Genomic DNA, 22,155 nt, shown 5'->3' with positions numbered 1-22,155 from the left:
ATGAGGCCTTAGTCAGTGTGCAATTTAAGCTAAAAATACAGCCATCATTTTCTGGGTTTTTAAAAACACACTTTTTTGCCAAAAAAAGCACTATTTTCCTGATCTGCAAGTGTTAAATTCAAGTTTAATATGTACAGCTTTCATATTCTGTTACCAAAAAAACACTTTTTTGGGCAATATACAACATCTGGATTAGTCAGTGTGCAATTTAAGCTAGAAATACAGCCATTATTTTCTGGGTTTTTAAAAACAGACTTTTTTGCCCAAAAAAACACTATTTTCTATTCAGGTATTTGAAATACAGCCATTTTGGGCCAACAATTTTAATTGTGGCCTAGTGTGTATCAGGGCGTGTGAGATACACCTTGTATATACAGGGGTTCTATTCAGGTATTTGAAATACAGCTATTTTGGGAAAACACAATTAAAAGAAGGCCTAGTCAGGTTTAGGGCGTGTGAGATACACCCTTTAAATAAAGGGGTTTGATTATTTTATTAATAAAACACCTTTTTTGTTCAAAATACACAGTTTTTCAGGCCTTGAAGCATCAAGACGTTTGAAATTCCAGGGTTATATACTGCTGCCATATTCAGTTATTAAACAAACACTTGTTTGGGCAAAAAAAGTTTATTTGGCAGCCTTTGCTGCATATGTCATTGTGAGATACACCATTTATATATTTGTGTTATATTCAGATATTTGAAATACCGCCATTTGGTGCACAAATCTTTAATTGAGGCCCAGTGTCGGTCAGGCCGTGTGAAATACACCCTGTATATACAGGGCTTATATTCTTCTATTAATAAAACACCCTTTTTGGGGAAAAATGCACAATATTTCAGGCCTTGCAGCATCTTGACGTTTGGAATTCCAGGGTTATATACTGCTGCCATATTCAGTTATTAAACAAACACCCGTTTAGGCAAAAAAAGTTTATTTGGCAGCCTTTGCTGCATATGTCATTGTGAGATACACACTTTATATATTTGGGTTATATTAAGCTATTTGATTAAAATACCGCCATTTGGTGCACAAATCTTTAATTGAGGCCTAGTCTGGTTCAGGGTGTGTGAGATACACCCTTTACATACTGTTCTATTCTACTTTTAATTATGCACCCATTTTGGGCAAGATCCTAAATTCGAGAAATATGAGGAGAGCGTCAAATAATGGACGTGGCCCAGGTCATGGTGCTGCTGGTGGAGCTCCTGTTGCAGGGAGAGGACGTGGTCGATCTGTGCCAGCTACACGCACAAGTGAAAACTCTTCCTCAAGTGCGAGTAGGCGACAGAACCTGCAGCGGTATTTGGTCGGGCCTAATGCAGCTCTACAAATGGTGAGGCCTGAACAAGTATAGGCGATAGTAGATTGGGTTGCTAACAGTGGATCCAGTTCCTTAACATTGTCTCCCACCCAGTCTCCTGCTGATAGACCACAGTTGGCACCTGCAGCAGATGTCCATCAGTCTTTCACCTCACCTCCTTGCAAATCAGCCAAGCAGTCTGAGCCCCAAGTCATGCAGCAGTCTCTTCTGCTTTTTGATGACTCTGTTAGCAGGGTTTCCCAGGGCCATCCACCTGGCCCTGTCCCAGAAGTAGAAGAGATTGAGTGCACCAATGCCCAACCACTTATCTTTCAAGATGAGTACATGGGAGGACCATCGAAGCACGTCTCGGATGATGATGAAACACATGTGCCAACTGCTGGGGCTTTCGAAAGTGTGCAGACCGACAAGGAAGGCAGGGGTGAAGACTGGGTGGAAGATGATGTTGAGGACAATGAGATCCTCGACCCCACATGGAATCAAGGTCATGCGAGTGATCTATGTAGTTCGGAGGAAGAGGTGGTGGTCACACAGAGCCACCAGCACAGCAGAAGAGGGAGCAGAATACAAAAGCAGAGCAGCAGCCCTCTAAACAGTACGCCTGCTACTGCCCACCGCAGCAAGGGACCAAGCACACCAAAGCCAGCTCCAAGGAGTTCCCTGGCATGGCAGTTCTTCAGATAATGTGCTGATGACAAGACACGAGTGGTTTGCACGCTGTGCAATCAGAGCCTGAAGCGAGGCATAAACGTTCTCAACCTGAGCACAACCTGCATGACCAGGCATTTAAGTGTAAAGCACGAGCTGCAGTGGAGTAAACACCTCAAAAACCAATATCATGCATCTCCACAATGTCCCACGGAAGTGTTCAGCTCTCCATCTCCCAAACACTGGAGAGGAAGAGGAAGTACCCCCCTATCCCCCCCGTGATCCCTGGCCCTGAATGCCAGCATTTCTAAATTACTGGCCTTTGAAATGCTGTCATTCCGTCTGGTGGAGATGGATAGTTTTAATGGCCTTATGGTGGTGGCTGTCCCATAGTACGTCTTGCCCAGCCGCCACTACTTTTCCAGGAGAGCCACCCCTTCCTTGCACAGCCAAGTAGGAGACAAAATCAGGTGTGCACTGCACAACGCCATCTGTGGCAAGGTGCACCTCACTATGGATACATGGACCAGTAAGCACGGTCAGCGACGTTATATCTCCATAACAGCACACTGTGTAAATGCAGTGGCGGCTGGGCCTGAGGCGGATAGCAGTTTGGCGCATGTCCTTCCACCACTGAGGATTGCTGGGCGCTTCAGTTTCCCTCCTGTTGCTTCCTCCTCCTACTCTGCTTCCTTATTCTCTACCAGCTCCTCATCCGGTCAGCATAACTCCTTCACCACCAACTTCAGCACAGCCAGGGGTAAACTACAGCAGGCAGTTTTAAGACTTATTGTAGTGTCCCACTGCGTAAATATGGGCACTACACAAGGGTCAATTGGGTCACGTTGTTCCCCACCTTTTCTGGAACATGGTCATGGTATTTTGTATTGCATTTTAATGTATGTTGTTATGTTATCTCATGTGTACCAGGCCTGTTAGGGGTGTAGTTCCTCCTCCTAGGCAGTAGAGGGAGCTAGGGAACCCCCTATTATATATAGACAGGTCTAGTTCAGGAGAGAGTTAGTTGAGAGAGTGTGTAGTTAGAAGCCAGTGTGCACTTTAGCTAGAGTTCAGCTGAAGATCAGTTTCTAACAGCAGCTAGATAGCCCAGGTTTCTAGCTTGCATCCACGAGAAGAAGTTGCCTCCTGAAGATATCTAACATTTTGTAAAGTACAGAGCAGAGCCACTTTTATCCAGCCAAGTAGAAAGCTGAAGGGCAGAAGGATATTTACAGCAAGAGGATTTATACCAGAGGAAGGTTTCCCTACCCAAGGATAAAGCCAGCTATAGGGCATATGGGCCTTGGAGAAAGCCAGACAGGATCTGAAGAGAGTACAGCCTGATCTGTGAGTGTTTATTCCCTCTGAGTATCTTGCAAAGACTTTGCCTGCCATTATTGTCAAGCCTGCCTGTTATCAAGACCCTGCATGTTGAACCAACTGAAACCTGTATATAGTTGAACTGTTCAGTAAAAAGGAGTTCTGGTTCACTACAACTGTGTGTACCTCAATTATTCCTACAATAAATCGGTGTGCCACCGTTACTGGCACTGGCGTCACAAACTATAAGGGATCTTGCCACCGGCACACTAAACCTACAACACCCAGGGCACCTCACCTACCACTAGGCTTGGTCCCTATACCCAGAGAGTGCCCCAGAGAATCTATGTGCCAGCCTCTCCATCACTGCTGTACGCCTGCCCAGGGTATATTAAAAACTGTGAGCACCAATAGCAACCCTCGGTCTGTTAACTGTGCCCTGTGACCTCATAATCACAGACCCTGGCTGGCGTACTGCATTATCTGTTTGGGGGACAAACCCCACACCACAGGAGCTGTGGACAGGCCTTGAACAACAGACCGATGAGTGGTTTGTGCCAGTCAGCCTCAAGCCCGGCCTGGTGGTGTGCGATAATGGGCGAAATCTCGTAGCAGCTCTGGCACAGCTCTGTGCTGAATTTGGCAGAGCTGCTGCATAGTGTGCGAGCCATCTGTGCGTGCTTTCGGTGTTCTCACACTGCTGCTGCTCGCCTGTCAGCGCTGCAGCGTAACTTCGGCCTTCCCGCTCACCGCCTCATATACTACGTGCCCACAAGGTGGAACTCCACCTTGCACATGCTGGCTAGACTGTCCGAGCAGCAGCAGGCGATAGTGGAGTTTCAGCTGCAGCACGCACGGGTGAGTCGCTCGGCAGAACAGCACCACTTCACCACCAATGACTGGGCCTCCATGCGAGACCTTGTTCCTTGTTGCGCTGTTTTGAATACTCCACCAACATGGCCGGTGCCGATAACGCCTTTCTCATCGTTACTATCCCACTTCTATGCCTCCTTGAAAAAACTCTCATGGTGATGATGGAAGAGGATGTGGCACAAGAGGAGGAGGAGGAAGAGGGATCATTTCGTAGGGTTTCCAGTCAGTCATTCCCAAGTGGCTCCGAGGGTGGGTTACTGCACCCACAAACGCCCGGTACACAATTGTCTAGCCAGGGCACAGTTCTGGAGGATGACGAGGTGGAGGATGATGAGGAGGAGATGGAGGAACCATGTTCACAGCAGGGTGGCACCCAGACCAGCTCATGGCCATCACTAGTGCGTGGCTAGGGGGATACAGAGCACACAGACGATACACCTCCCACAGAGGACATTTTTTCGCTGCCTCTGGGCAGCCTGGCACACATGAGTGATTACATGCTGCAGTGTCTCCGCAACGAACATTGTGTTGCCCGCATTCTAACTTGTGCTGATTACTGGGTGGCCACACTGCTGGATCCCCGTTACAAGGACAGCGTACCGTCCATACTTCCATCTCAGAAGCGTGCTCGTAAGATGCGCGAGTACAAGCGCACCTTGGCATACGCGCTGCTGGTAGCATTGCACCCTGACAGCGCGGGCACAGTGGAAGCACAAGGCAAATGGCAGAAGAAGAGATCCCCAATGCAGCTGGGGCACCGCCAGCACCTCAGAAGGCAGGGTTAGCATGGCCAAAATGTGGAAAAGCTTTGTCAGCACGCCACAACAACCAGCACCACCAGCTGATATAGAACGTCTTAGAAGGAGGCAGCATTTCACCAACATGGTGGAGCAGTATGTGTTTCTGCCCCCTTCAACTTCTGGGTCTCTAAATTTGGCACATGGCCTGAGCTTGCCTTTTACACCTTGGAGGTGCTTGCCTGCCCTGTAGCCAGTGTATTATCTGAACGTGTGTTTAGCATGGCAGGGGGCGTCATCACAGACAAGCACAGCCAATGTGGACAAGCTCACATTCATTAAAATGAACCAGACATGGATCCCTCAGGACTTGTTCGTACCTTGTGCAGAATAGACATGTATACCTGCAATAACAAGCCATTGTTATACTGCAGCGCAATTGCTCAGTCTTGTATTTTGGATAATACCCTAATTTAAAGTCACTTCCCTATCAATATTTGTTTGCAGAGCACTTGCCATGCTCTCAACCACATTTTGATGCCATTTTAATGCTCAAATATTCGGGTCCCAATTGACTTTAATGGGGTTCGGGGTCAAGTTCAGGTCAAGTTCGGGTCCTGAACTCGAACTTTTTTCTGAAGTTCGGCCGAACCCCTCGAACATCCAGGTGTCGGCTCAACTCTACAATACAGGACTCTTAAGATGCCATGCTATTGGAATGATTAATAAAAAATTATAGGGAATGTCACTGGGGTATTTTGGATATGGAAACGTTAGACAGGAGAGGCCCTGCTGCCGCTTTGTTGGCTCTAGATAACTTCTGCCTGATCGCAGGCCCCGTGACATCCACGATCCATTTGGATATCTTCTCTATCAACTTTCAATGTTATTTTCTGCGCCTGCCATGTTGATCACGGTTAACGGCGAATCAGGGTTCCACGCAGGAGAGGGAGCATGAGAAAGAGATACCACATCCAAGGGAGGTCAATGGCTCCAATGTGTTCGAGCGGAAATGTGGGACAAGTTGTTAAAGTTGAAGCATTGAATGAAAGGAGGGGGCGCACGTCAATTAAAAACAAATTTTTGAAATTTAATTCCCTGTCACCTATGCAGAGCAGGCGTTTATTTACAGCAAAAATTGTAAAATGTCACCCAAGAATGTAACAGACGAATTAGTGAAATGTATTTCCTTGTCCACTAAGTAGAGCAGGGGTATATCACAGCCAAAAAATTGGTAAATGTCACCCGACAATGTAACACAAGAATTAGTGAAATTTATTAACCTGTCTACTAGGTAGAGCAGGGGTATATCACAGCCAAAAATTGGGGAATGTCACCCGGCAATGTAACAGAAAAATTATTGAAATGTATTAACCTGTCAAGTAGCTAGAGCAGGGGTATATCACAGCCAAAAATTTGTGAATTCCCCTCGACAATGTAACAGAAAAATTAGTGAAATTTATTAACCTGTCCACTAGATAGAGCAGGGGTATATCACAGCCAACAATTGGTGAATGTCACCCGACTATGTAACAGAAAAATTTGTTAAAATGTATTAACCTGTCAACTAGGTAGAACAGGGGTATATCACAGCCAACAATTGGTGAATGTCACCCGACTATGTAACAGAAAAATTTGTAAAATATATTAACCTGTCAACTAGGTAGAGCTGAGGTGTATCATCTGTGTCCTCTGTATTCCCCAGCCACGCAGCAGTGATGGCCATGAGCTGGTTTGTGTGCCACACTGCTGTGAACACGGTTCCTCCTCCTCCATCTCCTCTTCCTCATCCTCCACCTCGTTATTCTCCAGAACTGTACCCTGGCTGGACAATTGTGTACCTGGCGTTTGTGGGTGCAGGAACCCACCCTCTGAGCCACTTGTGAATGACTGGCCTGAAACCCTATGAAATGATTGCTCTTCCTCCTCCTGTGCCACATCTTCTTCCATCATCGCCAGAAGCGTTTTTTTTAAGGAGGCATAGAAGTGGGATAGTAACGCTGAGCATGGCATTATTGGCACTGGCCATGTTGGTGGAGTACTCGAAACAGTGCAACAAGAAACACAGGTCTTGCATGGAGGCCCAGTCATTGGTGGTGCTGATCCGCAGAGCGAATCACCCATGCAGCTAAAACTCCACTATCGCCTGCTGCTGCTTGCACAGTCTGGCCAGCATGTGCAAGGTGGAGTTCCACCTTGTGGGCACGTCGCATATGAGGTGAGCAGCAGGGTGAGAATGCCAAAAGCGCGCACAGGCGGCCCGCACAGCTCTGATATATTGGGGTAATTTTTAAGGAACCTCTACACCACTAAATTCAGGGAAGGGATGTGTGTTAAACCGGTTAGTCTCAGAGCTGCTACGAGATTTCGCCCATTATCGCACACCACCAGGCCAGGCTTTAGACTCATTGGCACCAACCACTCATCGTTCAGTTGTTCCATGCCCTTCCACAGTTTCTGCGCTGTGTGGGGTTTGGCCCCCAAACAGATACGTTTTAAAACTGCCTGCTGTCGTTGACCCCTGGCTGTGCTGAAGTTGGTGGTGAAGGCGTTACGCTGACCGGATGAGGAGGTGGTAGAGGATGAGAAAGTGGAGTAGGAGGAGGAAGCAACAGGAGGCAAAGAGAAGCGCCCTGCAATCCTCGGTGGTGCATTTACCCAGTGTGCTGTTAGGGAGATATAACATCCCTGACTGTGCTTACTGGTCCATGTATCCATAGTTAGTTGGACCTTGCCACAGATGGAGTTGCACAGTGCACACCTGATTTTGTCCCCCACTTGGTTGTGCAGGGAAGGGATGGTTCGTCTGGAAATGTAGTGGTGGCTGGGCACGACGTACTGTGGGACAGCCACCACAATAAGGCTTTTAAAACTCTGACTCCACCAGACAGAATGACAGCATTTCAAAGGCCAGAAATTTTGACCAGGGATCGCGGGTGGGTAGGGGGGTACTTCCTCTTCTGCTCCAGTGTTTGGGAGATGGAGAGCTGAATGCTTCCGTGGGACATTGTGGAGATGGTTGGTGACCCAGGTGGTTGTGTTGCTGGCAGATCCTCTGTTTGCAGGATGGCAGGTGGCACTGTCACTCCAGAGGTGGATGAAGAGGCCGAGCTGCCGCAGAAGAGGAAGGAGGAGAAGCCAGAGACCTTTTTTTGTTTTCTACTACACTGCAGCTTGTGCTTTTCACTTAGATGCCTGGTCATGCAGGTTGTGCTCAGGTTGAGAATGTTTATGCCTCACTTCAGACTCTGATTGCACAGCGTGGAAACCACTGTCGTCAGCACTATCTTGTAATCAGCACATTGTCTGAAGAACTGCCACACCAGGAAACTCTTTGGAGCTGAATTTGGTAAGCTCAGTCCCTTTCTGCGTTGGGCAGTAGCAGACGGCGCTCCGCTATTGAACCCTGCTCCCTCTTCTGTTGTGCTGCTGGCCCTGTGTGACCACCGCCTTTTCCTCCGAACTACACAGGTCACTCGCATGACCTTGATTCCATATGGGGTCGAGGACCTCATCGTCCTCCACATCATCTACCACCCAGTCTTCACCCCTGACCTCCTTGTCGGTCTGCACACTGCCGAAAGCCACAGCAGTTGGCACTTGTGTTTCGTCATCATCCGAGACGTCCTGTGGTGGTCCTCCCATGTACTCATCTTGAAACATAAGTGGTTGGGCATCGGTGCACTCAATCTCTTCCACTTCTGGGGCAGGGCTAGGTGGATGGACCTGGGAAACCCTGCTAGCAGAGTCATCAAAATCAGAAGAGATTGCTGCATGACTTGGGGCTCAGACTGCTTGGCTGATTTGCAAGGGGTGAGGTGAAAGACTGATTGACATGGGCTGCAGGTGCTAACTCTAATCTATCAGCAGGAGACTAGGTGGGAGACAATGTGAAGGCACTGGAGGCACTGTCAGCAACCCAATCTACTATTGTCTGTACTCGTTCTGGCCTCACCATTCGTAGAGCCGCATTAGGCCCGACCAAAAACCTCTGAAGGTTCTGTCGCCTACTCGCACCTGAGGAAGGTGTTTCACTTGTGCGTGTAGCTGGCACAGATCGACCACGTCCTCTCCATGCAACAGGAGCTCCACCAGCAGCACCATAACCGGGGCCACGTCCATTATTCGACGCTCTCCTCATTCTCCTCAAATTTAGGATCTTGCCCAAAATGGGTGTTTTTTTTATAACAGAATATAACAGCAGTATCTAACGCCTGTATTTCACACTGACAGATGCAGCAAAGGTTGCAAATTTAGTATTTTGCCCAAAAAGGGTGTTTTTTAAAACCCAGAAAATTATTGCAGTATTTCAAGCTTATATTTCACCCTGACAAATGCAGCATAGGCCCCAGATGTAGCGCATTGCCAAAATTGGGTGTTTTTTTAAACCCAGAAAATTATTGCAGTATTTCAAGATTGTATCTCACACTGACAAATGCTGCAAAGGCCACAGATGTAGGGTCTAGCAAAAAATTGGTGATTTTTTTTTAAACCTAGAATATAATTGCATATGTGTCACAAATGCAAATATGCTGTGCTGGTGCACTGAAATTGCATAAAATGGCAGCCGACGCCAACCTAATTAACAGACAAATAAAAGTTATTTTTCTGTGTCACTGGGCTCAGGGCAGGGTAAAAAGATTGTGCACCCACAAAACAAAATCCATGTAGATCGCTAAGTTAACAAGCACTTCTGATTAAAGATTCTTTCCTATTCTCTCCCTCACAGCATCATCCTATCCCTACACTAATCAGAACAGAGGGACGTGCAGCGCTATGTGACTCCAGCTTATATAGAGACTGGGTCACATGCTGCACTGGCAATCACAGCCATGCCATGATGGCTTCTAAGGGCACACAAGTTAAACGCTTGTTGATTGACTGTTCTGCAGCCTTTCAAAAAGCGCCATTAAATTGCCAAACACCGAACCAGAACCAGAACTTTTACTGAAAAGTTCAGGTTCGGGTCTGGGGTCCAAAAATCCTAAAGTTCGGGTTCGCTCAACCCTAATCCTAAGTAATCAGTTGCCCGCTTCCTATCTACGCCATCATCCTTCCTCTTGCAGGGCTGACCGGGGAGGCCATCTGCGCTCACGTTCCTCTGCCATGGCTGCTGTGGCAGGTGGGGAAGTAAGAGCAGTTCCAGCTCCATCAGCAACAACTTCAGTCTAGAGTCGCTGATGAGCCACTTTCTTCACCCGCCTAGTGAGTAGTGAAACTACTTGCCAGCAGCAGCAGCAGCTAGACCTGGAGCAGGACCAGAAACAGCAGGTGGTAGCATACTTGGACAGCACCCTGCCACCCCACATTGAAGAGGCATTGGACTACTGGGCAGCCAAACTGATTTGTGGCTGCAATTGGCAGAGTTTGCCCTGAAAGAGCTGTCTTGCCTGCCCAGTAGTGTGGTATCAGAGCGGGTGTTTAGTGCGGCAGGGGCCAAAATTACCCAAAGAAGAACTAGCCTGTCCACCCAAAATGTGGAGAGACTGACTTTTGTCAAGATGAATCAAGTGTGGATCATCCGGGATTTCGACGTACCAATACCTGATGCATCAGACTAGATCATCCATGGTGCAACACCAACACTTTGACAAAAGAGACCAGTTTCTTCTGGCTACCTGCCTTAGCTACTATTCTGATGCTGCCACCCTCCTGATGCCACACATCTGCTGCCAAGTGCTCCTTCTTTCACCCACCATCTTCAGCTGGTACTGGTATTGCCACCCACCTACCTCTGTCACCGGGTCACCCTGTGGTCTCCTGATGCTGCTGCCACCTCCACACTATGTCACTTTGCCACTCTGCGGTCTTCTGATGCCGCTGCCACCTCCACACTGTCACCTTGCCACTCTGTGGTCTCCTGATGCTGCTGCCACCTCCACACTATGTCACCTTGCCACTCTGTGGTCTCCTTATTCTGCTGCCACATCTGCCACACTATGTTACCCTGCCACAATGTGGTCTCCTTATTCTGCTGCTATCTCCACAGTATGTCACCTTGCCACTCTGTAGTCTCATGATGCTGCTGTCACCTCCAAACTATGTCACTGTGCCACTCTGTGGTCTCCTGATGCATCTGTCACCTCCACACTATGCCACCTTGCCACTCTGTGCCCTCCTTATTCTGCTGCCACATCTATGTTACCCTGTCACAATGTGGTCCCCTGATTCTGCTGCACACCTCCACACTATGTCACCTTGCCACTCTGTGGTCTCTTGATGCTTCTGCCACCTTTACACTATGTCACCTTGCCAATCTGTGGTCTCCTGATGCTGTTGCCACTTCCACACTATGTCACCTTGCCACTCTGTGGTGTCCTGATGCTGCTGCCACCTCCACACTATGTCACCTTGAAACTCTGTAGTCTCCTGATGCTGCTGCCATCTCCACACTATGTCACCTTGCCACTCCGTGGTCTCTTTATTCTGCTGCAACATCTACACATCTACCACACTATGTTACCCTGCCACTCTGTGGTCTCCTGATGCATCTGTCGCCTCCACACTATGTCACCTTGCCAATCTGTTGTCTCCTGATGCTGCTGCCAACTCCACACTATGTCACCTTGCCACTCTGTGGCCTCCTGATGCTGCTGCTGCCACATCCACACTCTGTCATTGTGCCACTCTGTGGTCTCCTCATGCTGCTGCTGCTGCCACCTCCACACTGTCATTGTGCACCCTGTGGCCTTCTCCTGATGCTGCTTCCGCCACCTCCACACTCTGTCATTTTGCCACTCTGTGGCCAACTGATGATGCTGCTGCCACCTCCACACTATGTTATTGTGCCACCCTGTGGCCTCCTCCTGATGCTGCTGCTGCCGCCACCTCCACACTCTGTCAATGTGCCACTCTGTGGCTTCCTTATGCTGCTGCTGCCACCTCCAGACTGTCATTGTGCCATCCCGTGGCCTCCTCCTGATGCTGCTGCTGCCACCTCCGCACTCTGTCATTGTGCCACTCTGTGGCCTCCTGATGATGCTGCTGTCACCTCCACACTCTGTCATTGTGCCACGCTGTGGCCTTTTCATGATGCTGCTGCCACCTCCACACTATGTCATTGTCCCACTCTGTGGTCTCCTTATGCTGCTGCTGCCACCTCCACACTGTCATTGTGCCACTTTGTGGCCTCCTCCTAATTATGCTGATGCCGCCACCTCCACACTCTGTCATTGTGCCACTCTGTGGCCTCCTAATGCTGCTGCCACCTCCACACTGTCATTGTGCACCCTGTGGCCTTCTCCTGATGCTGCTTCCGCCACCTCCAGACTCTGTCATTGGGCCACTCTGTGGCCAACTGATGATGCTGCTGCCACCTCCACACTATGTCATTGTGCCACCCTGTGGCCTCCTCCTGATGCTGCTGCCGCCACCTCCACACTCTGTCATTGTGCCACTCTGTGGCCTCCTGATGCTGCTGCTGTCACCTCCACACTGTCATTGTGCCATCCTGTGGCCTCCTCCTGATGCTGCTGCTGCCACCTCCACACTCTGTCATTGTGCCACTCTGTGGCCTCCTGATGATGCTGCAGCCACCTGCACACTCTGTTATTGTGCCACGCTGTGGCCTTTTCATGCTGCTGCTGCCGCCACCTCCACACTCTGTCATTGTCCCACTCTGTGGTCTCCTTATGCTGCTGCTGCCACCTCCACACTGTCATTTTGCCACTTTGTGGCCTCCTCCTAATTGTGCTGATGCAGCCACCTCCGCACTCTGTCATTGTGCCACTCTGTGGCCTCCTAATGCTGCTGCCACCTCCACACTGTCATTGTGCCTTTGTCTGGCCTCCTTCTGATGTTGCTGCCACCTCCAGACTCTGTCATTGGGCCACTCTGTGGTCTTCTCATGCTGCTTCCACCTCACCACTATGTTATAGGACCACTTTGTGGGCTTCTCAAGCTGTTCCCACCCTCCCTACTTCATAACTGGGCCACTATTTTGCCTTTTGGCCTGGTTGACATCATGATTTATTTGACCCTTCTTCTGATCTGTCAGAAGGACGGAAAAATGAGACGCACAACGGATCCTGTCTATATAACAGCTGTAAGGCCTGCGTGACATGTTCCCTATTTTGCAGCAGAATTGGCTTAGGATTTGGTAGCCAAAAGCAGGAGTGAGTACAAAACACAGAAGACATGCAAATATGCCATTCACGTGTCATCTCTGTTTTGCATCCACTCCTGTTTTTTTTTTTTTTTGCTTTAGCAAAACTGATGGATTACTGACCAAATTCTGACCGAGTGAAGGCGGATGCTCCAGAGACAGGATCCATTTTTTTGGGGTTATTGTTTTGATGGATCTGTCGGTGTGGGCTCTACTTGTATAAGCATTTAATAGAACAGGTTCTGTAGACATCTATGTGGATTTAGCTGACGACGGTGTAAAAGAAGTGTGCTTTTTCTTGATGCTAACATTGACTTCAAGAGTTCACACTTGAGTTATTTAGTCAGTTTTGGCCACGTAACTGCCCAAATAAGTGAAAAGTTTGTATGTTTTCCCCATGTTTGCGTGGGTTTCATCTGAGTACTCCGGTTTCCTCCCACTCTCCAAAGACATACTGATAGGGACCTTAGATTGTGAGACCCATTGGGGACAGTTGGATGTTAATGTCTGTAAAGTGCTGAGGAATATAGTAGCGCTATATAAGTGCATAAAATAAATAAATGTGCAGTGATTCTAAGAGTGACGCCTGTCTTCTACATGTCATACTGAATACACAGTATTGTTTCACTACCACAGCAGACTTCCCATGCGTGTTACTGCAAGGCACAGTGTTCTACACCACTATAAAGGCTCTCTTCAGCCAGGAAATAGTCATTTTTAATGCGATTCACCACAAATAAATTTGGATTAAACCCTATATTTTTTATTAAAGATTCGGAGAACCGGCCAAATCAAATTTTTGAGAAATTCGCTCATCTCTAGTCATCATGTACAATAAAATGTACAGTATATGCTTGTGTAAAACTCACGCTGGACCTCCACATCTATATGAAATTAACTATATAACTGACCACTGTAAGAAGGAACAAGGAGCCGTCATTGACGGAAGATACGTGTCACCGAGGTTCCTGGCCTCGGTGAGGTAAGAACCAGATTTTTTCCTGAAGTGTCAGGTCTGTAGTGCAGTCTGACACTTCCACTGTTAGAATGGCTGTAAAACCAATCCGGGCTGGTTCTTATTGGGAGCAGCCAAAGAGCAGGGTGTGTGGCTGTTCCCCACGGTCCCAGGCCGGGTTTTAGCTGGAATATAAAAACCCAGCCAGCATGTTCGGGTGGTGTGGATTATCCTCCATGACAGAGGAGCTGAGGAGTCTGTGGTTTGAGACACTGAGGCAACTGTTTGTAAGAGCCATAGGCTGGGGAAACAGGCCACTAAAGCCTGCTGCGTGAAGTATTTTCGCCCTGTGAACTTTGTGTGGTGTGAACAGGCACTAAAACTGAACACTTATTTTTGGCTTGTTTTCTTGCTATGTGTGAATAAACACTGAACTTTGGTTTACAACTTTGTTTTTTGCCTCTGTACTGCGTCCGCTTACCCTGCCTACCAGAGTGACTCCCCACACCACTTAAAGGGTTTGCCTCCCCCGCCACCCAACACACACATCCCGCTATACTTGTAAAGAAATATATACTTTCCTGCTACCCCAGGTTGTCTTTACCGTACTTCCAGTCCCTGTCTGTCAACTTCTGCATGCACACAGTAATTTACACTGCTGCAGCTATTGATTGGCCTCAGCTGTGACCCAGCAATGATGTGCAGCTTGAGGCCAGTCATTGGCTGTAGTGGTGCACATAGACCTGTGTATGTCTAAATAGGAACTGGATGTCCAATGAAGATAGCTCCGGATACACAAATCCAGAATTCAGTGTCAGGGGGCAGGAAAGAGTAGATTTCTTAAGATTTCTTTACAGGTACAGTTGGATGGGGGAGGGGGGATTCCTTGCAACCTCCTTACACTATTGTTGGCGGAACCCACCATTTTTGGTTGGACCGACTTACATTGTGTGTCGGGAACCTAATCTGGAACAAGATCACAGAGCAAAGATAAAAAAAAATCATAATGTAGCCATGGACATCTGCAAATTTGTTTATCATATTGTGCATATGTTTTTTGGGTAGCAGCCTTTTTGTGCACCTTTTCCCCGTCTAGCCCACAGGCGACCTTGATTAGGTGGTACATATAGCTGAGCGTGCTCCTCCTCTCATTGGTTGCTGGATGCACATAGAGGTGACTAGGAGCAGCGCACTATATGTGTAGGGTCTGCTCTCCTGAAACATAGATGCCCAATGGCATAGGTAGGTTTAGAGTAGGACCTGACTGAGACCATCTTGGCGCTAGCAGGCGGGCACAGATGTGTTTTGATCAAAATATATGATATACATTAAGTCCATATAGAATGCTTGCATCTGTTGTTTTAATGCCTTATTAGCTGTTTTCCGTGAACCTGAAATGGTACACTGAATTTCAACACCTGATCTTTTTGTTCTCCAGTGAGATAAGCCACTGCCAGAGGTGTATTTCAGTGGCTTATTCCCCTCTTCTCCTTTAAAATGCATACATGTTCACCTGAACCAAACATCTAAGTGCATGTGTGAGTGAGAAGTGATAGCTATCAGCTGACAGTTGCTTGAGGTGCATTTGTACCTTTAGGCTCTGTGTCATGGAGTCATTGGTACTGCATGTGCGGCCATAAGCTGCCTCCACATCAAAAACTTTATAGGGGAAAATGTCTCCATAATACAGTGTGTAGGACATGTTTTTTCTCATGGATTGCCTGAATGTATAAAAAGAAAACATTGTATCGTCCGATAAGAGATCAGTATGTGTGCTTATAGATTTCTATGTGTTTTGGATTTGGAGAACATACAGTAGCTCATGGTACATGTGTCAGAGAGAACCAACTATGTAAATGTATAATAGCACAAAATGTTACTCAGAAAAAAACTGGAAAAAAAATCATTATTTTATGGAATATTTAAATAAAAGTGATTACAGAACTGAAGCGCCTGGCTAATGTAAATGACATTGCGGATGAAGACAAAACAAATCCTACAGTGGACCTGTTATCATTCGGTGCGGAATGATGTCATATTCCTCCTGCTCTCCTTAGCCAGGAACATATGAGTGTGGTCAGAGAAGTATACCCTAGCAGGCACGTGACATCTCTGAGCGGGGACCTCTGTGTGCCGCCCCTCTGCTTTATCCACTCAAGAGCTGACTAACAGCTTCATAACCCAGCAGGTTATCATTAAAATAATATATGCTTTGCATCAGCTCTGCACATTGATTTAAGCCTGCGGTTAAGGAAAAAGAAACAGATTTTAGTGACTTATTAAAAGGCCTTGTACAATATCTTTGAATATTTGAAAAATGAAATCACCAGATGCATAGCACAATGTAAAAAATGACACTGGTGTTAAGTCTGCAAGTCTGCTCAATCCATTCATTCTGCAGAGCCCTGCGCCTGTGCTAAGACTATGAAAGGAAGAAAACCTGCACATTTCTGAGGACACGTTTCACTAAGAAAAAGATTATTCTTTAAATTATGGCACTGAACATGTTTTATGCCTCTCAGAAACACAAGGGCTTATGAGCCACCAGTGGGCAATGTATGTTGTGTTGTTTAGCTCCCCAGCTAGATGTTCAGTAAGAGGTGGCCTTATAATGAGGGAGATGGAGGCTCTTACATCAGGCAGCAGGATCTAGGGTGCTATCGGGACCCATAATTAAAAATTTAATTTTCTTGCGCTGTCATGGGCTAAAACATTGGTTATGAATAGGAAACGTTTTTTATTTTTCCCAAGACAAAACAAAAGGGACAAAAAATATGTTTCTTGTGTAAGCATAAAGGACACATTTGTTTTATATACGGTATATATATATATATATATACAGTCCTGAACAAAAGTTTAAGACCAATTGCAAAAAATCATATTTAGCATGGCTGGATCTTAACAAGGTTACAAGTAGAGCTTCAACATGCAGCAAGAAGAAATGGAAGTTAGACAATACATTTTTTGAGCATTCAATTTAATGAAAACAACAAATAAACTGAAACAGGATGTTTTTCAGGTGATCAAAAGTTTAGGACCACACCTCCCAAAACCTCCCCAAAAAAACTAAACACCCCCAAAACCAAATCCAATTTCCAAACATGAACTCAGTAATGAGTAGCTCCGCCGTTATTGTTTTATTTGTTTTGGCATGCTTGATGCAAGCGTTTCCATGAGGTGAGTGGGAACATTTCTCCAAGTGGTGAAAAAGGCCGCACGAAGGCTATCTACTGTCTGGAACTGTTGTCCATTTTAGGCTGCTTTCACACTAGCGTTCGGGTGTCCGCTCGTGAGCTCAGTTTGAAGGGGCTCACGAGCGGACCCGAACGCAGCCGTCCAGCCCTGATGCAGTCTGAATGGATGCGGATCCGCTCAGACTGCATCAGTCTGGCGGCGTTCAGCCTCCGCTCCGCTCGCCTCCGCACGGACAGGCGGACAGCTGAACGCTGCTTGCAGCGTTCGGGTGTCCGCCTGGCCGTGCGGAGGCGTGCGGATCCGTCCAGACTTACAATGTAAGTCAATGGGGACGGATCCGTTTGAAGATGCCACAATGTGGCTCAATCTTCAAGCGGATCCGTCCCCCATTGACTTTACATTGAAAGTCTGGACGGATCCGTCCGAGGCTATTTTCACACTTAGCTTTTTTTTGCCATTTTAATGCAGACGGATCCGTTCTGAACGGAGCCTCCGTATGCATTAATATGATCGGATCCGTTCAGAACGGATCCGATCGAACGCTAGTGTGAAAGTAGCCTTAGTAAACTTCCCTTGCCATCCATCCTCAAAAGTTCTCAGTTGGATTTAGATCAGGGGAACACGCAGGATGGGCCAAAAGAGTGATGTGATTCTCCTGGAAGTGTCAATCCCTATGGTAAGTTAAGCATTGTAAAAAAAATTGCTCACCTACAATACTGCAATATTATTGTATGATACATATATACTGACACACGTGATAAGAAATTCGATACCTGACCTCATGTCATCATTTCATAATGTCCATTGCAATGCTGCTGCATAAAAGTCAGTGTGGGATGTAAGAACAAAATTCCAATATATCAACAGTATACTGACATAAGTGCAACCCAAATGCAAGGGACAATAGGTGAAAAAGAGGACATGATAGCAGCCAATACTAACCAGGAGAGGATGATGGCACCAACCCGACGCGTGTTTCGCCTCTCTTCTTCAGGGGGTGTGTTTATCACCTGTGTCGGTATATATGTATTATACTGTACAATAATATCGCAGTATTGTAGGTGAGCAATTTTTTTTGGACAATGCTTAACTTACCATAGGAATTGACACTGTTAGGAGGGATGGTGGTTTTTTGTACTTGTCGCAGTATCCTCCTGCACTACCACTACTATATGAAATCGCTTTTTTTGTATTATGTATGAATTTATTCTCTTTTAATTAATAAAGATTGAGTTATACTATATGTGTGTGATTTAATGGGTTTTCTATCACTTTGACACACATATTATTCTATTGACATCTAATTATTGGTTGGGCATTGTGTACTGTAGCATTGTCTTGTTGAAAAACCCAGTCGTTACCTCACAGACGAGGGCCCTCAGTCATGAGAAATGCTCTCTGCAACATCTGGACATAGCCAGTGGCCGTTTTTGCGCCCCTGCACTTCCTGAAGCTCCATTGTTCCACTGAAGGAAAAAGCACCCCAGACCATTATGGCGCCCCCTCCACTGTGGCGCGTAGAAAACATCTCAGGTAGGATCTGCTTGTCATGCCAGTAACGTTGAAAACCATCAGGACCATCAAGGTTAAATTTTTTCTCATCAGAGAATAAAACTTTCTTCCACCTTTAAATGTCCCATGTTTGGTGCTCTCTTGCAAAGTCCAAACGAGCAGTTCTGTGGCGTTCAAGGAGACGAGGTCTTTGAAGACGTTTTTTGTTTTGAAGCCCTTCTCTCTCAGATGCCATCTGATGGTTATGGGGCTGCAGTCAGCACCAGTAAGGGCCTTAACTTGGGTCGAGGATCGTCCAGTGTCTTGACGGACAGCCAATTGGATCCTCTGATTGCTGATGACAATTTTTTGGGTCTTCCACTTGACATTTTTGTTCCATAACCCTCAGGATCATTTAAGAAATTCCAAATGACTGTCTTACTGCGTCCCACCTCAGCAGCTATGGCGCGCAGTGAGAGACCCTGCTTATGCAGTTCAACAACCCGACCACGTTCAAAAAGGGAGAGTTTTTTTGCCTTTGCCATCACAACGTGTGACTACCTGGAAGAAAATGACAATGAATCCACATCTTTGCACAGATTTTGCCTTTTAAAGGCATGTGGTCCTAAAATTTGGATCAGCTGAAAAACAGCCTGTTTCAGTTTAATCGTTATTTTCAATTAATTGAATGCTCAAAAAATGTTTTGTCTCACTCTCATTTCTTCTTGTTGCATGTTGAAGCTCTACTTGGAACCTTGTTAAGATCCAACAATGTAAAATATGATTTTTGCCATTTTTCAAGTGGTCTTAAACTTTTGATCAGGACTATATATATATATATATATATATATATATATATATATATATGTATTTAAACAATACAGACCAAAAGATTGGACACACCTTCTCATTCAAAGAGTTTTCTTTATTTTCATGACTATGAAAATTGTAGATTCACACTGAAGGCTTCAAAACTCTGAATTAACACATGTGGAATTATATACATAACAAAAAAGTGTGAAACAACTGAAAATATGTCATATTCTAGGTTCTTCAAAGTAGTCACCTTACTGCTTTGCACACTCTTGGCATTCTCTTGATGAGCTTCAAGAGGTAGTCACCTGAAATGGTTTTAACTTCACAGGTGTGTCCTGTCAGGTTTAATAAGTGGGATTTCTTGCCTTATAAATGGGGTTGGGACCATCAGTTGAATTGTGGAGAAGTCAGGTGGATACACAGCTGATAGTCCTACTGAACAGACTGTTAGAATTTGTATTATGGCAAGAAAAAAGCAGATAAGTAAAGAAAAACGAGTGGCCATCATTACTTTAAGAAATGAAGGTCAGTCAGTCCGAAAAATTGGGAAAACTTTGAAACTGTCCCCAAGTGCAGTCACAAAAACCATCAAGCGCTACAAAGAAACTGGCTCACATGCGGACCGCCCCAGGAAAGGAAGACCAAGAGTCACCTCTGCTGCAGAGGATAAGTTCATCCGAGTCACCAGCCTCAGAAATGGCAGGTTAACAGCAGCTCAGATTAGAGACCAGGTAAATGCCACAAAGAGTTCTAGCAGCAGACACATCTCTAGAACAACTATTAAGAGGAGACTGTGTGAATCAGGCCTTCATGGTAGAATATCTGCTAGGGAACCACTGCTAAGGACCGGCAACAAGCAGAAGAGACTTGTTTGGGCTAAAGAACACAAGGAATGGACATTAGACCAGTGGAAATCTGTTTTTTGGTCTGATGAGTCAAAATTTGAGATCTTTAGTTCCAACCACCGTGTCTTTGTGCAACGCAGAAAAGGTGAACGGATGGACTCTACATGCCTGGTTCCCACCATGAAGCATGGAGGAGGAGGTGTGATGGTGTGGGGGTGCTTTGCTGGTGACACTGTTGGGGATTTATTCAAAATTGAAGGCATACTGAACCAGCATGGCTACCACAGCATCATGCAGCGGCATGCTATTCCATCCGGTTTGCGTTTAGTTGGACCATCATTTATTTTTCAACAGGACAATGACCCCAAACCCACCTCCAGGCTGTGTAAGGGCTATTTGACCATGAAGAAGAGTGATGGGGTGCTGCGCCAGATGACCTAGCCTTCACAGTCACCGGACCTGAACCCAATCGAGATGGTTTGGTGTGAGATGGACCGCAGAGTGAAGGCAAAAGGGCCAACAAGTGCTAAGCATCTCTGGGAACTCCTTCAAGACTGTTGTAAGACCATTTCAGGTGACTACCTCTTGAAGCTCGTCAAGAGAATGCCAAGAGTGTGCAAAGCAGAAATCAAAGCAAAAGGTGGCTACTTTGAAGAACCTAGAATATGACATATTTTCAGTTGTTTCACACTTTTTTGTTATGTATATAATTCCACAAGTGTTAATTCATAGTTTTGATGCCTTCAGTGTGAATCTACAATTTTCACAGTCATGAAAATAAAGAAAACTCTTTGAATGAGAAGGTGTGTCCAAACTTTTGGTCTGTACTGTATATATATAATATTCTTGCCCTCTTATTTTAGTGAATGTAAACTCTATGTATAGAGGGTGTTATGACATATACTTGCTCCTCTTCTCTTATAGGTCCTGTAATATCTAATTGATTACAGTTAGGTAACTGCCACGTAAGCATTAAAGGTGGATGTCAGCAGATTTGTCACCTATGAAACTGACAGTCACCTATGACAGTGTATAATAAATCTCAGTGGACGTTCTCGAAATCTTATCGATATAAGAAGAGAACGTCTGCTGAGATTTATTATACACGGTCTGGATATACCTCTTTCTCGTGCGGACCAGTTTTAGTTGAGTGCCGACTAATTTCCATTTTAGTTACCTATGACAGTCAGTGACAGTCACCTATGAAACTGACATACCGCATGTGCGCTTGGCAGATGAATGCATCTGTGTTGGTCAGCTCTCATGTTCTTTTGGGCCCGCATTACTGAGGAAAATTTTATTTTAATACGGTATATACCAATGAACCTCTAGGAGCAATGGGGGCCAGGGGCGTGGCTATAGTGGAAGAAGAGGAAGCGGCTTCTATAGGGCCCGTCCTGGAGGAGGACTGAAAGCTTTTATTATCAGGGCCTCCTCAACAGTATTGTACAATCACATTATATACAGTGACAGTACATACAGTGATGTAACATACATGACTTACTAGGATGGAAGAATTCTCCTCCGGCTAGATTCACCAAAACCCCCTTACTTACCAATAACCACACTGACACCTTCTTGCTTGGTAAAATGACCATTACGGCCAACTTTATTATCCACACAAACAATAATAATAACAACAAACACTTTAATACATCCTTCAACATTATGAGCAATTATACCATAACAAGGATCCTGGAGGGCAACCCCAACAAGCGGTATCTTCCGTAACCATCTCTCCTTATACTTCAAAGTTACCCTTGGCCGCACTCACCGACCCAAGGGCACCAAATCCTTGAAGTATCCAAGTATCTCCTCCTGTAGGCCTTTTAGCCCAAACAGGAGC

Source organism: Bufo gargarizans, chromosome 9 (genome assembly GCF_014858855.1).
Source record: "Bufo gargarizans isolate SCDJY-AF-19 chromosome 9, ASM1485885v1, whole genome shotgun sequence".
NCBI classification, from domain to species: domain Eukaryota; kingdom Metazoa; phylum Chordata; class Amphibia; order Anura; family Bufonidae; genus Bufo; species Bufo gargarizans.
This window is presented reverse-complemented; position numbering follows the sequence as displayed.